Raw genomic sequence first — 12,438 nt, 5'->3', positions numbered from 1 at the left:
CATCCTTTTTCTTGGATGATTTGGGAGGAAAGGGCATGGGTTTCTGAACCCATGGTTCCCTTTCTTTATCATGCTTCCTAGCAGTGAAGTCATTCTTATCGTATCTCTTAGTCTTAGGCTGTGGGTTATCAAGATCAATAGGTTCAATCTCCACATTCTTATCATTGCTCGGTTGAGCATCAACATGAACATCACTATTGATATTATCATTAGGCTCATGTTCATCACCAGATTGTGTTTCAGCATCAGAGACAGAGACATCGTTTGGACTCTCAGGTGTAACAGCAACAGGGTTGCTAGCGTGCAGGTTCCTATCATCTTTCTTCTTCTTCCTAGGATGACTAGGTGCAATAGTGCTAACTCCTTGAGAATCTTGTTCAATTCTCTTTGGATGACCCTCAGGATACAAAGGTTCCTAGGTCATTCTACCGCCTCTAGTGACGACTGATGACCCACAAGTATAGGGGATCAATCGTAGTCCTTTCGATAAGTAAGAGTGTCGAACCCAACGAGGAGGAGAAGGCTTTGATAAACGGATTTCAGCAAGGTAATAACTGCAAGCACTGAAAGTAGCGGTAACAAGTGATGGTGTAGCGAGGTGAAACGTAACAAGTAACAAGTAGTAGCAATGGTGCAGCAAGTGGCCCAATCCCTTTTGTAGCAAGGGACAAGCCTGAACAAAGTCTTATAGGAGGGAAAACGCTCCCGAGGACACACGGGAATTTCTGTCATGCTAGTTTCATCAAGTTCATATGATTCATGTTCGTTACTTTGATAGTTTGATATGTGGGTGGACCGGTGCTTGGGTACTGCCCTTACTTGGACAAGCATCCCACTTATAATTAACCCCTCTCGCAAGCATCTGCAACTACAAAATAAGAATTGAGACAACGTATAACCATAGCATTAAACTAGTGGATCCAAATCAGCCCCTTACGAAGCAACGCATAGAGGAAAAACAACATACAACATATCAAAATACAGAACAGATATCAAATTCACATGACTATTATTAACATGACTTATCCCATGTCCTCTCGAAAAAAAGTAACTACTCACAAAGCATAATCATAATCATGATCAGAGGTGTAATGAATAGCATCAAGGATCTGAACATAAACTCTTCCACCAAGTAATCCAACTAGCATCAACTACAAAGAGTAATCAACACTACTAGTAACCTTACAAGTACCAATCGGAGTCGTGAGATGGAGATTGGTTACAAGAGATGAACTAGGGATTGGAGAGGAGATGGTGCTGATGAAGATGCCTCCCCTCCGACGAGAGGAGTGTTGGTGATGACGATGGCGACGATTTCCCCCTCCGGGAGGGAAGTTTCCCCGGCAGGATCGTCCTGTCGGAGCTCTAGATTGGATCTGCTCAAGTTCCGCCTCGTGGCGGTGGGGAAACCACGAAAAAGCTCCCAATTGATTTTTTTTCTGGAACGAAACCCTTCATATAGCAAAAGAGGGGGGCTAGTGGGCCGTCAGGGAGCCCACAAGCTTGCCCTCCGCCACCAGGGGGTGGCGGTGACAGGGCTTGTGGCGCCCTGGTCGCCCCCTCCGATACTTCTTTCGCCCAGTATTTTTTATATAATCCCAAAAAATTCCATGTAACTTTTCACGGCATTTGGAGATCTGCAAAATAGTGGACTAAGATGTGCTCCTTTTCGAGTCCAAAATTCCAGCTGCCTGAATTCTCCCTCTTCAAATAAACCTTGCAAAATAAGAGAGAAAAGGCATAAATATGGTACCACAAAGTAATACAACAGCCCATAAAGCAATAAATATCAACATGAAAGCATCATGCAAAATGGACGTATCAACTCCCCCAAGCTTAGACCTCGCTTGTCCTCAAGCGAAAACCAAGTTCCATAAACATGTCCACATGTTGAGGGACGAAGGTGTCGATAAAACATAATACGGACATGAGGGCATCATGATCACACATAGGACAACAATACATCATAAAGATTCTTATGGGAAAGTAACAATTCCTTCACAAAGCAAAGCATGGAGCAAAAAACCTTACCGAGAAATAACCAACAACAGTCCAAAGTCATTGAAGCAATTGCAATTTATCACAACATCAGAAAGAGTCAAGTAAGAGCTTGTAAGGCAAATCCACATACTCAATCATCTCTTTTGTTTTCCACAATTGTTACAACTCACGAGGTACTCATGGTGTCAAAGTTTCAGGTGGACACAGAGGAAGATATGGGCTTATAGTTTTGCCTCCCAACGATTTACCTCAAGGGTAAAGTCAACAATAATAAAGCATAAGTACTCAACTCCAAGTTGATATATGAATATAGATCTTTCACAAGCATGTGACAGTAGCCAAGACAAAGGCAAAAATAGGGAATTGGTGAAGATCACCATGACTCTTACAAGGGCAAAAAGTAAAGGTACAAGATAGGCCCTTCGCAGAGGGAAGCAGAGGTTGTCATGCGCTTTTGAGGTTTGAATGCGTGTCCTCTTAGTGCGGAGGAACGTCACTTTATATTGCCTCCTGTGATAAAGAACTTTATTATGCAGTCTGTCGCTTTTATGTCTTCCTCATCACAGGTTCGTACAAAGCTTATTTTCGACACACTAATAGATCATACATATTAGAGAGCAATTTTTATTGCTTGCACCGATGACAACTTACTTGAAGGATCTTATTCAATCCATAGGTAGGTATGGTGGACTCTCATGGCAAAACTGGGTTGGAGGTTTATGGATGCACAAGTAGTATCTCTACTTGGTGCGGGAGTTTTGGCTAATGTGAAGTGGAAGCAATCGTCACATGCTAAGAGATCTCTAATCATATAACATTGTTTGGTACCAAGCAAACACAATTCATTATGTTGTCTTCCTTGTCCAACATCTACTCCTAAGCATGTAATAGTTTGGTGAGTGCTCACAATTGTAAAAAGTTTCTAAGATGATATATTTATATGTGAACCTCTCTTTCCTTATTACTTCTTATTAATTGCAACAATGACTGAGGTCTATGTTGATTTATTCTCAACAACTTCCAATCATGATAGGTGTCATATGTGAAGCTATCACTTTCCATAAGATCGTCTCATGATCTTTCATGCTATCGTTCTTTTCATACTTTTGATCATGGCACAAAGCAAAGCCCTTGACTAAGATACTCTTTATTATATAGCTCGCAAGCTCGAATACATCGGGGGAGAGACAAAAGCAAAAGAATCAAACTAAACACTATAGACTTATTCCTCTAAGAGAAGAAATAAAAACTGAAAAGGAAAGAACTAAAACAAAGGTAAAAGCAAAAGATATAAAGGTGATACGATACCAGGGCAACTCCCCCAAGCTTGGCAGAAGCCAAGGGGATTGCCCATACCAATGCTTAGTTGTCTTCCTTTGGTGGTGATGGTGGTGGAGTTGTTGGAGTAGTCTGATCCTCCGTCTTCCAAGGCATAGGTGCTCCATCATGGCAGGATGAACGAGTCGTCGGAATCCTCAAATCTGCAGCCAACCTTATTGATTTAAATCTGTACTCATACTCACAGTTTTGGTTCTGCAGGTCATAGATCTGGCCCTGAAGTTGATCAACCCCGTCATAGAGCCTGGAGAGGTGTTTCCCAATGTCAATGGCATCCATCTTGTGATTGCTAGTGAACTCCGTGATCATCATGTGGTTGGCGTTGAGTCCACGCTCCACCATCCCTTGGCACTTGAAGACTTGTTGCTCCATTGCTTCGAGCCTCGTCTCCACGCTTCCGGTCTTCTTAGGCCCCTCAACATCACAGATGTGCAACATCCCCTCGCTCATCTTGATAGATTGAGGGTGTTTCAGCACTTCCATGAGGTAGGGATTGATGACCTTCTCGAAGATCTTGTCCTTAGGAGCGTTTGGGGAAGTCATGATGATCTACATCTGTCACAGAAACAGGCTCGAAACGAAAACAAAGGAAAACTGCGCGATACGGAGATCAAAACCTTCGGGCGAGTATATATTGAATTTTTTTTCTGGACCAGAATGAGTGCTCCGCAAGAAAACGGAGTCCGGGAGGCACACGAGGTGCCCACAAGCCCTCTCTCCGCCACCAGGGGGTGGTGGTGTCCAAGCTTGTGGCCGCCTCGTGCGCTCTCCGGACTGCTTTTTATTTTTCTAATTTTCCAAAAATTCCAAAACGGAGGAAATTTCCTATTGGAAAAGCATCGGAGTCCAATTTCTTACTGAAATAGATACTTCTTTGTTTTCAGGGTCTGAAACAGGCTGATAAACATCCCTTATGTACTTCTCTGGAGTTATAACATTGATGATATTGGTCTCAACATTTATGGGAGTGCCATAGATGTAATGCTTGATTCTTTGCCCATTTACCACTCTAGGAAAATTTTCTTCCGTGTTATTGATTTTCATGGCACCGGAACGATATACTTCCTCGATAACATAAGGACCTTCCCATTTAGAGAGAAGCTTGCCTGTGAAGAATCTTAAACGAGAATTGTATAGCAGGACATAATCACCTACATTGAACTCTCGTTTCTATATTCGTTTGTCGTGCCATCTCTTAACCTTTTCCTTGAACAACTTGGCATTCTCGTATGCCTGGGCCCTCCATTCATCTAACGAGCTGATATCAAACAACTGCTTCTCACCGACAAGTTTGAAATCAAAGTTGAGCTCTTTCATTGCCCAATAAGCTTTGTGTTCCAGCTCAAGAGGTAAATGACAGGCCTTACCGTAAACCATTTTATATGGCGACATGCCCATGGGATTCTTATAAGCAGTCCTATAAGCCCATAGTGCATCGTCAAGTTTGCTAGACCAATTCTTTCGAGATCTATTGACGGTCTTTTGTAGGATCAATTTGATCTCCCTGTTACTCAACTCCACTTGACCACTAGACTGAGGATGATAAGGAGATGCAACTCTACGGTTGACATCATACTCAGCGAGCATCTTGCGGAAAACACCATGAATGAAGTGTGAACCGCCATCAGTCATCAAATATCTAGGGACTCCAAATCTTGGGAAAATGACTTCTTTAAGCATCTTAATAGAGGTGTGGTGATCAGCATTTTTAGTGGGGATAGCTTCTACCCACTTAGTCACGTAATCCACAGCAACTAACATGTGAGTGTACCATTGGAACTCGGGAAGGGTCCCATATAATCAAAGCCCCAGACATCAAATGGTTCAATGACAAGTGAATAGTTCATAGGAATTTCCTGATGCTTACTGATATTCCCTATTCTTTGGCATTCATCACAAGACAAGACAAACTTACGGGCATCCTTGAAGAGAGTGGGCCAATAGAAACCTGATTGCAATACCTTATGGGCAGTTCTATCTCCAGTGTGGTGTCCTCCGTAGGCTTCGGAATGACACTTCTGCAAGATCTATCCCTGTTCATGTTCAGGCACACAACGTCTAATAACACCATCTACTCCTTCCTTATAAATGTGAGGATCATCCCAAAAGTAGTGTCTCAAATCAAAGAAGAATTTCTTATTTTGCTGATAGGTGAAACTGGGTGGTATGTATTTGGCTACGATATAGTTTGCGTAATCAGCATACCACTGTGCACTATGTGAAGTGCGGATGACATTCAATTGCTCATCTGGAAAGCTGTTGTTAGGGCATATTTATCCTAAGTGGTTTTAGTGATTGATGACAATTGTTGTGTGGACTATTCTTGTGTCCTGAGCATTTCAGAATATTCTCCTCTAGGCACAAGATGACTCGACGCCCCTCGGAGGATCTCGAAGACGGATTTTCTTCTACATTTCTCTTCCTAGTTTGAGTCATAGGAAAGTCTTCTTACCAAGAGGGGGTCCGTGTCGGAAAGGTTTGGGTGGAATCCTCACGCACACACCTCATGCACCCACCCTTATTTTAGCCTCAATGGAGCACCATTGTGTTTTCCTTGCCTATGTGAAAAAGGGCAAGCGGTAGTACCGCTGTCCCAGCGGTAGTACCGTTGGCACGGCGGAAGTACCGCTCTCAGAGCGGTACTAAATTTTTACTTTCGCTCCACGAGCGGTACTACCGTCCCAGGTGCGGTAGTAAAATTTTAATACCGCTCCCGGAGCGGTACTACCGCCCGAAGAACGGTAGTAGTTTTTTACTACCGCTCCAAGGGCGGTACTACCGCCCTCAGTGCGCTAGTATTATTTTACTACCGCACCGACGGGCTTTTTCTCGCAAACTTTTCCATGGAGGGGGTGGCACGGTAGTACCCCCCCGGTACTACCGTGGTTGGTGAGAAGCTGAGCGGTAGTACCGCTCCCAGGAGCAGTAGTATCGCTCTGGGAAGCAGTAGTACCGCTCGAGGAGCGGTAGTACCGCTCGTGCATTTATGTGGTAGGTGGGTAATGGTTGGATCTGCCCCCACGTACTATGTAAAGGCATCTCCTTCTTCCTTGAGCCTACCTTTAACCTCTCTAAGCTCCATTGTTGCTCCACAAGCTCATTTTAGCCCGATCTCTCTCCCTAGCCAATCAACCTTGTTGATTTTCTAGGGATTTCTTGAGAAGGCCTGGATCCACACTTCCACCAAAGGATATTTGATTCCCCCAACTAATCCCTTGCGGATCTTGTTACTCTTGGGTGTTTGAGCACCCTAGACGGTTAAGGTCACCTCGAAGCCACATTCCATTGTGGTGAAGCTCCGTGGTCTTGTTGGGAGCCTCCAAGTTTTGTGTGGAGATTTCCCCAACCTTGTTTGTAAAGGTTTGGCCGCCGCCTTCAAGAGCACCTATAATGGAATCACGGTACCTTGCATTGTGCGAGGGCGTGAGGAGAATACGATGGCCCTAGTGGCTTATTGGCGAGCATTGTGCCTCCACACCGCTCCAACGGAGACGTACTTCCTGTCAAAGGGAAGAAACTTCGGTAACACATCCTCGTATTCATCGGTTCCACTTGTGGTTATCTCTTACCTTTACTTTGTATATGTCGGTGTTGTAGAGTATCTCCTACGTGCTTCGTTACTCGTTACTACGTAGCATCATATAGGTTGTCCTTCTAGTGCCATGTTAGTGAACCTTTATGATTGCTACTTCGTATTTATTTAGAAAAGCTAAAAATTGGTAGTTGCCTATTCACCCCCCGCCCTCTAGTCAACCATATCGATCCTTTCAATTGTTATCAGAGCCACGTCTCTTTATTAAGGGTTTCACCACCCAAAGATTATGGAAGGCGAAGAGGGAGTTCCCCATGGGCAAGCCGAGGCCATGGACTTGACTTCGATCACAAGGGACGACTTGAATACGGCTATGGCCGCCCTCAAGACGTCCTTGACGAACGAAGTCAAGACCATGCTTAAAGAGTTAATTGAGGGAATTAAAAGTCCACCCGAACCGGCGTTAGTGGTTAAACCCACCATCACCGATTCGGAGGCCAATTCCTCTAAGGAAGCGGCTAAAGGTATGCGACCTTCCTCACCTCTCGAAAAGGATGGGACTAGAACCTATGCCTCAGTTCCACCTCCCATGGTCTATGGAGGACCTGTTCCTACACCGCGTCTTAATCATGTTGGTCCTCCTCCTAAGCTTGTTAAGGGTGATTTTGCTAACTGGTTGTTTTCTATTAAGTCTCATTTGAATCACAGCTCAACAAACTTATGGAGAATCATCGAGCAAGGCTACTATCCTCACGACCCAAGCAACCTCACTCCAAGAGAAGAAGCAGACAATCAATATAATCACTCCGCATTATTTATTCTACAGTCCGCAGTACCACCTGAAGATCTTCCTCACTTGTGCCCCTTCTCTCTGGCGAAGGACTGTTGGGAGCACATTATGGTGCTATACAAGGGAAGCTCTAGCATTCAACGGTCAAACTATGAAGTGGTACTTAATCGGGCTGATGAGTTTGTAATGAAGGAAGATGAGGACCCTCGTGATCTCTATCGGAGGGTGACTGCTATTGTTGTTGCTCTCAAGGATCATGGGAGCAAGGATGTGGATGACACATGGGTCAAGCGCAAGTTTCTTAAGGCCATCATGTCTTTCAACAAACCCATGTCATCAGTCATTCGCCAACGACCAGATTTCCACTTGTTGTCTTCCACTGAGGTGTTGGATGAATTCATTGCAATGTCAATCATGAACGAGACCGCTGACAATGCACTAGCTCGAGTTCGGTCAAAGACAACTTCACCTAACCTTTCTTTGAAGGCAAAGGCTGCTTCTAAAGAAGAAGAGGAGGATGAAGAAGAGGATAGCTGCCCTGAATACACTAAGTATGCTTATCACGAGCACATGGCTCTTGCGTCGAGGCAATTCTAGGGCAACAAGAGGAACTCAAGACCCAACTTCAGCAAGAACAACTCAAGTGGGTTCAAACCCAAGCAACGAGTGAGGACATGCTATAATTGTGGTAATGTGAGCCATTTCGTGGCGGAATGTCCTTATGAGAAGAGGGAAGACAACGGAGGCAAGCTCATTCGCAAGGACAAAACAAAGTCATTCCCAAGCAAGAACAACTTTGTCAAGAAACCCCATCCAAAGGGTATGGCGGCACTTGAAGAGTACCCCTCCGATGATGATGATGATGATGATATGGTGGCAACTGCGACTGTCGCCATTTCCACTCCTTCTTCCAAGAAGGTGTCCCTCTTCAACTCCCCCAACGATAATCACATCGCCAAGTGCCTCATGGCTAAAGGTATCACTCAGGTAACACCCAGCATTAAGACCAACATCACTAGTGCTCCATCATTGTTGAATTGTGTTGATGATAGTGATGTTGTGGAACTTAATGAGCATGATCTTGACAAATTTCTATGTACTATCAAAGGAGAAACCAACAGGCACTTCGTTGCTCTTTTGGAACAATTGGGTGAGGCTGATGACCTCATCGAGTCTCATGAGGAGACCATCTCCGAGATGCAAGGTCATAATCGTGACTATGCTGATGAGATTGCTAGACTTTCTATTGCTCTAGAAACAGAGCGCACTCTTCGTTTGGCTCCTGAGGAGTCATGCAACGATGACTGCGCCAAATTGCAAAAGAAACTAGATCATGCTACTGTTATTACTCGTATGCTTAAGTCTGAAAAGGATGCTCTTGGGGTTGACCATGACAGACTCAAAATGGAGTTTGACACAATTGACAAGGCTCACAAGGCCTTGAAAGGTAGTCATTTCTCCCTGAAAGAGTCTCATGATCAACTTCAAGCAAAGCTTACCAAGGAAATCTCTACTTGTCCTCCTTTTGTTTTAATTGATAATGCTTGTACAACTAACCCTTGTTGTGAGCATGTACATCTTGTGGAGGAAAATGCCAAGTTGAAGGATAAACTTGAGAAGGGCCTTGTGTCATGCATCCAAGGCAAGAAGAGCCTGAACGACCTTTTGAGCAATCAAAAGGGTGTGGTAGGAAAGGAGGGGCTTGGACTTACATCTAAGTCTAAAAGAAAAAGAAAGAACAGGAACAACAGATCCCCACCCTCATGGACATCTATGTCAAAGAGGGCGAAGGGACTCAGGAGGTGAACATGAACAAGGTGGAAAATGGGAGCATCAAGAAGGGCAAAACCATTCCTACCAACACGGCTGGCAAACTAAATCCTTCCTATGTTTTATGTCGTGCTCGTGATGGGCATGTTTATGCCAGATTTATTGGTTCTTACGATGAGTACATTGAATGTGCTACTTGGGTTCCTAAGACCCTTGTCTCTAACATTAAAGGACCCATTCAAAAATGGGTACCTAAAACCAAGTCTTGATCTATTGCAGGAGTTTGCTTCCGGAGGGGTGTCATGGTTGCTCGATAGTGGAGCAACAAATCATATGACCGGAAGCAAGGACTTAGTGGTGGATGTGCATCCTTCCCCATCTATGCCCACCCATGTCCAATTCGCCGATGCATCATTGTCAAAGGTATTGGGATTTGGTAAGGTGGTCATCTCTCAAGAGTTATCTATTGAGAAGGTCATGCTTGTTGAGTCCCTTGCTTATAATTTACTTTCGGTTCATCAACTTGCAATCATGGGCTTCTCCACATTCTTTAATCTTGATACTGTGGTCCTTTTGTGGAGCAAGACTCTTAAAGTAGCCTATGTTGGACATGTCGAAAATGGTCTCTATGTGGTGAACTTTTCAAAGCGACCCACTAAGACTGCGACATGTCTAATGGCTAAAGTTGATGTGGGCTGGCTTTGGCATCGCCGACTAGCCCATGTCAATATGAGATCTTTGCAAAGTCTCCTTAAAGGGGACCATATTTGTGGACTAACAAATGTGAGTTTTGCCAGAGATCGTGCTTGCAGTGCCTGCATTGAAGGAAAAATATATGAAACTGCTCATCGTCCAACGACTCTCATTTACACTAAGAGACCATTGGAGCTCCTTCATATGGATCTCTTCGGTCCCCCATCATTTGATAGTCTTGGGGGCAGAAAGTACTGCTTGGTGATTTTTGATGATTACTCAAAATACACTTGGGTATATTTCTTGAAGAGGAAGAGCGAGACTCAACAGACTGTTATCAACTTTGCTAATGAAGCTCAACATCAACATGAAGCAAAGATTTTGATGATCAGAAGTGACAACGGCACCGAGTTCAAGAACTACACCTTGGATGAGTTTCTAGGTGACGAGGGAATAAAACATCAATATTCGGCACCATATACCCCTCAACAAAATGGTGTGACGGAAAGGAAAAACCGGACACTGATAGACGCTGTAAGAACTATGATGGCAGAATACAAATCTCCAGATAACTTTTGGGCCTAAGCCATCAACACAGCATGTCATGCATCAAATCGGCTCTATATCCGCAAAGGCTTGAACAAGACCCCATATGAGATTCTAACCGGAAACAAACCCAATCTCAAGTACTTCCGGGTATTCGGGTGTAAGTGTTTCATTCTCAAGAAAGGTGCACGTTTAGCTAAATTTGATTCTAGAGCACATGAGGGCATCTTTGTTGGTTATGCTACAAACTCTCATGCTTACCGTGTCCTCAACAGGTCCACCGGACTCATTGAGGAGACGTGTAACGTGGAGTTTGATGAAAATAATGGCTCCCAAGTGGAGCAAAGTGGTCTTTGTGATATAGGTGATGAAATTCCTCCTCAAGCCATAAGAACAATGGGGATTAGTCAAATACTCCCCATTGAGGAACCCCTTGTGGCCGAAGGAGAAGGACAATGCTCTACTCAAGTGGAGCCATCATCCTCACAAGTCCCACACGCTTCAGATGAACAAAGAGAAGACCCTCAACAAGTTGAACAAGCTCAAGATCAAGACCAAGTGCCTAAATATGGTGAAGTGCCCCATGAAGTACAAGCACTCACCCAAGGTTCCGAACCGGCTCAAGATCAAGATCAAGTGCAACCACATGATCCAGACCAAATAGAAGCACAAAATCAAGATCAAGAGCAACCACAAGAACAAGGACAAACTAGTGAACCTGCTCAAGTCAAAGATCAAGTTGATCAGGATGCTGTCTCTCAATTCCCTTCTGCGGCGCCTAAAAGGGGTACTGGTGCCAAGGGAGGATCAAAACGCAAGGGCACGCAAAGCAATCAAGTCGATGTTCCCCAGTTATCCAATGAAGAACTCCTGGAGTGTCGCGCAGCCAAGATTGCGAACAAGCTGAGAGTCAAGTCACATCTTATGAAGAATGTACTTGGTAGTTTGAAAAAGGGAGTATCCATTCGTCAACAAATTTGGAATTATTGTGAGCATCACGCGTTTGTTTCGTATTGTGAACCTCAACAGGTACAGGAAGCGCTCGATGATGAGGATTGGCTAATGGCCATGCATGAAGAACTCAACAATTTCGAGCGCAATCAAGTCTGGGATTTAGTACCAAGGCCAAAGGAGGAACATAATGTCATCGGGACCAAATGGATCTTCAAAAACAAGGAAGATGCCAATGGGATTGTGATTCGAAACAAGGCAAGATTGGTGGCTCAAGGCTACTCCCAAGTCGAGGGCATCGACTACGGTGAAACCTTTGCCCCTGTTGCTCGTTTAGAATCTATTCGCATGATGCTTGCATTTGCTTCTCATCATAATTTCAAATTACAACAAATGGATGTGAAAAGTGCCTTTCTAAAGGTCCTTTAAATGAGTTGGTATATGTCAAACAACCCCCGGGGTTCGAACATCCCAAGCTCCCCAATCATGTGTACAAACTTAATAAGGCACTCTATGGCCTTAAACAAGCCCCACGTGTGTGGTATGAGTATCTTACTGAGTTATTATAAGATCGTGGGTTTGAAATTGGGAAGATTGATCCCACTCTTTTTACAAAGAGGGTCAAAGGGGATTTTTTCATATACCAACTATATGTTGATGACATCATTTTTGGTTCTCCTAAGGAATCTTTCAATGAAGAATTTGTTGCACTGATGACCGAGAAATTTGAGATGTCTATGATGGGTGAGTTGAAGTTCTTCCTCGGGTTCGAGATCAAACAAGGCTTAGAAGGGACTTTCATTAAACAAGCCAAGTA

The sequence above is a fragment of the Hordeum vulgare genome, chromosome 5H (assembly GCF_904849725.1).
Source record: "Hordeum vulgare subsp. vulgare chromosome 5H, MorexV3_pseudomolecules_assembly, whole genome shotgun sequence".
NCBI lineage: Eukaryota > Viridiplantae > Streptophyta > Magnoliopsida > Poales > Poaceae > Hordeum > Hordeum vulgare.
The sequence above is the reverse complement of the archived record's forward strand: the minus strand, read 5'-3'. Positions refer to the sequence as shown.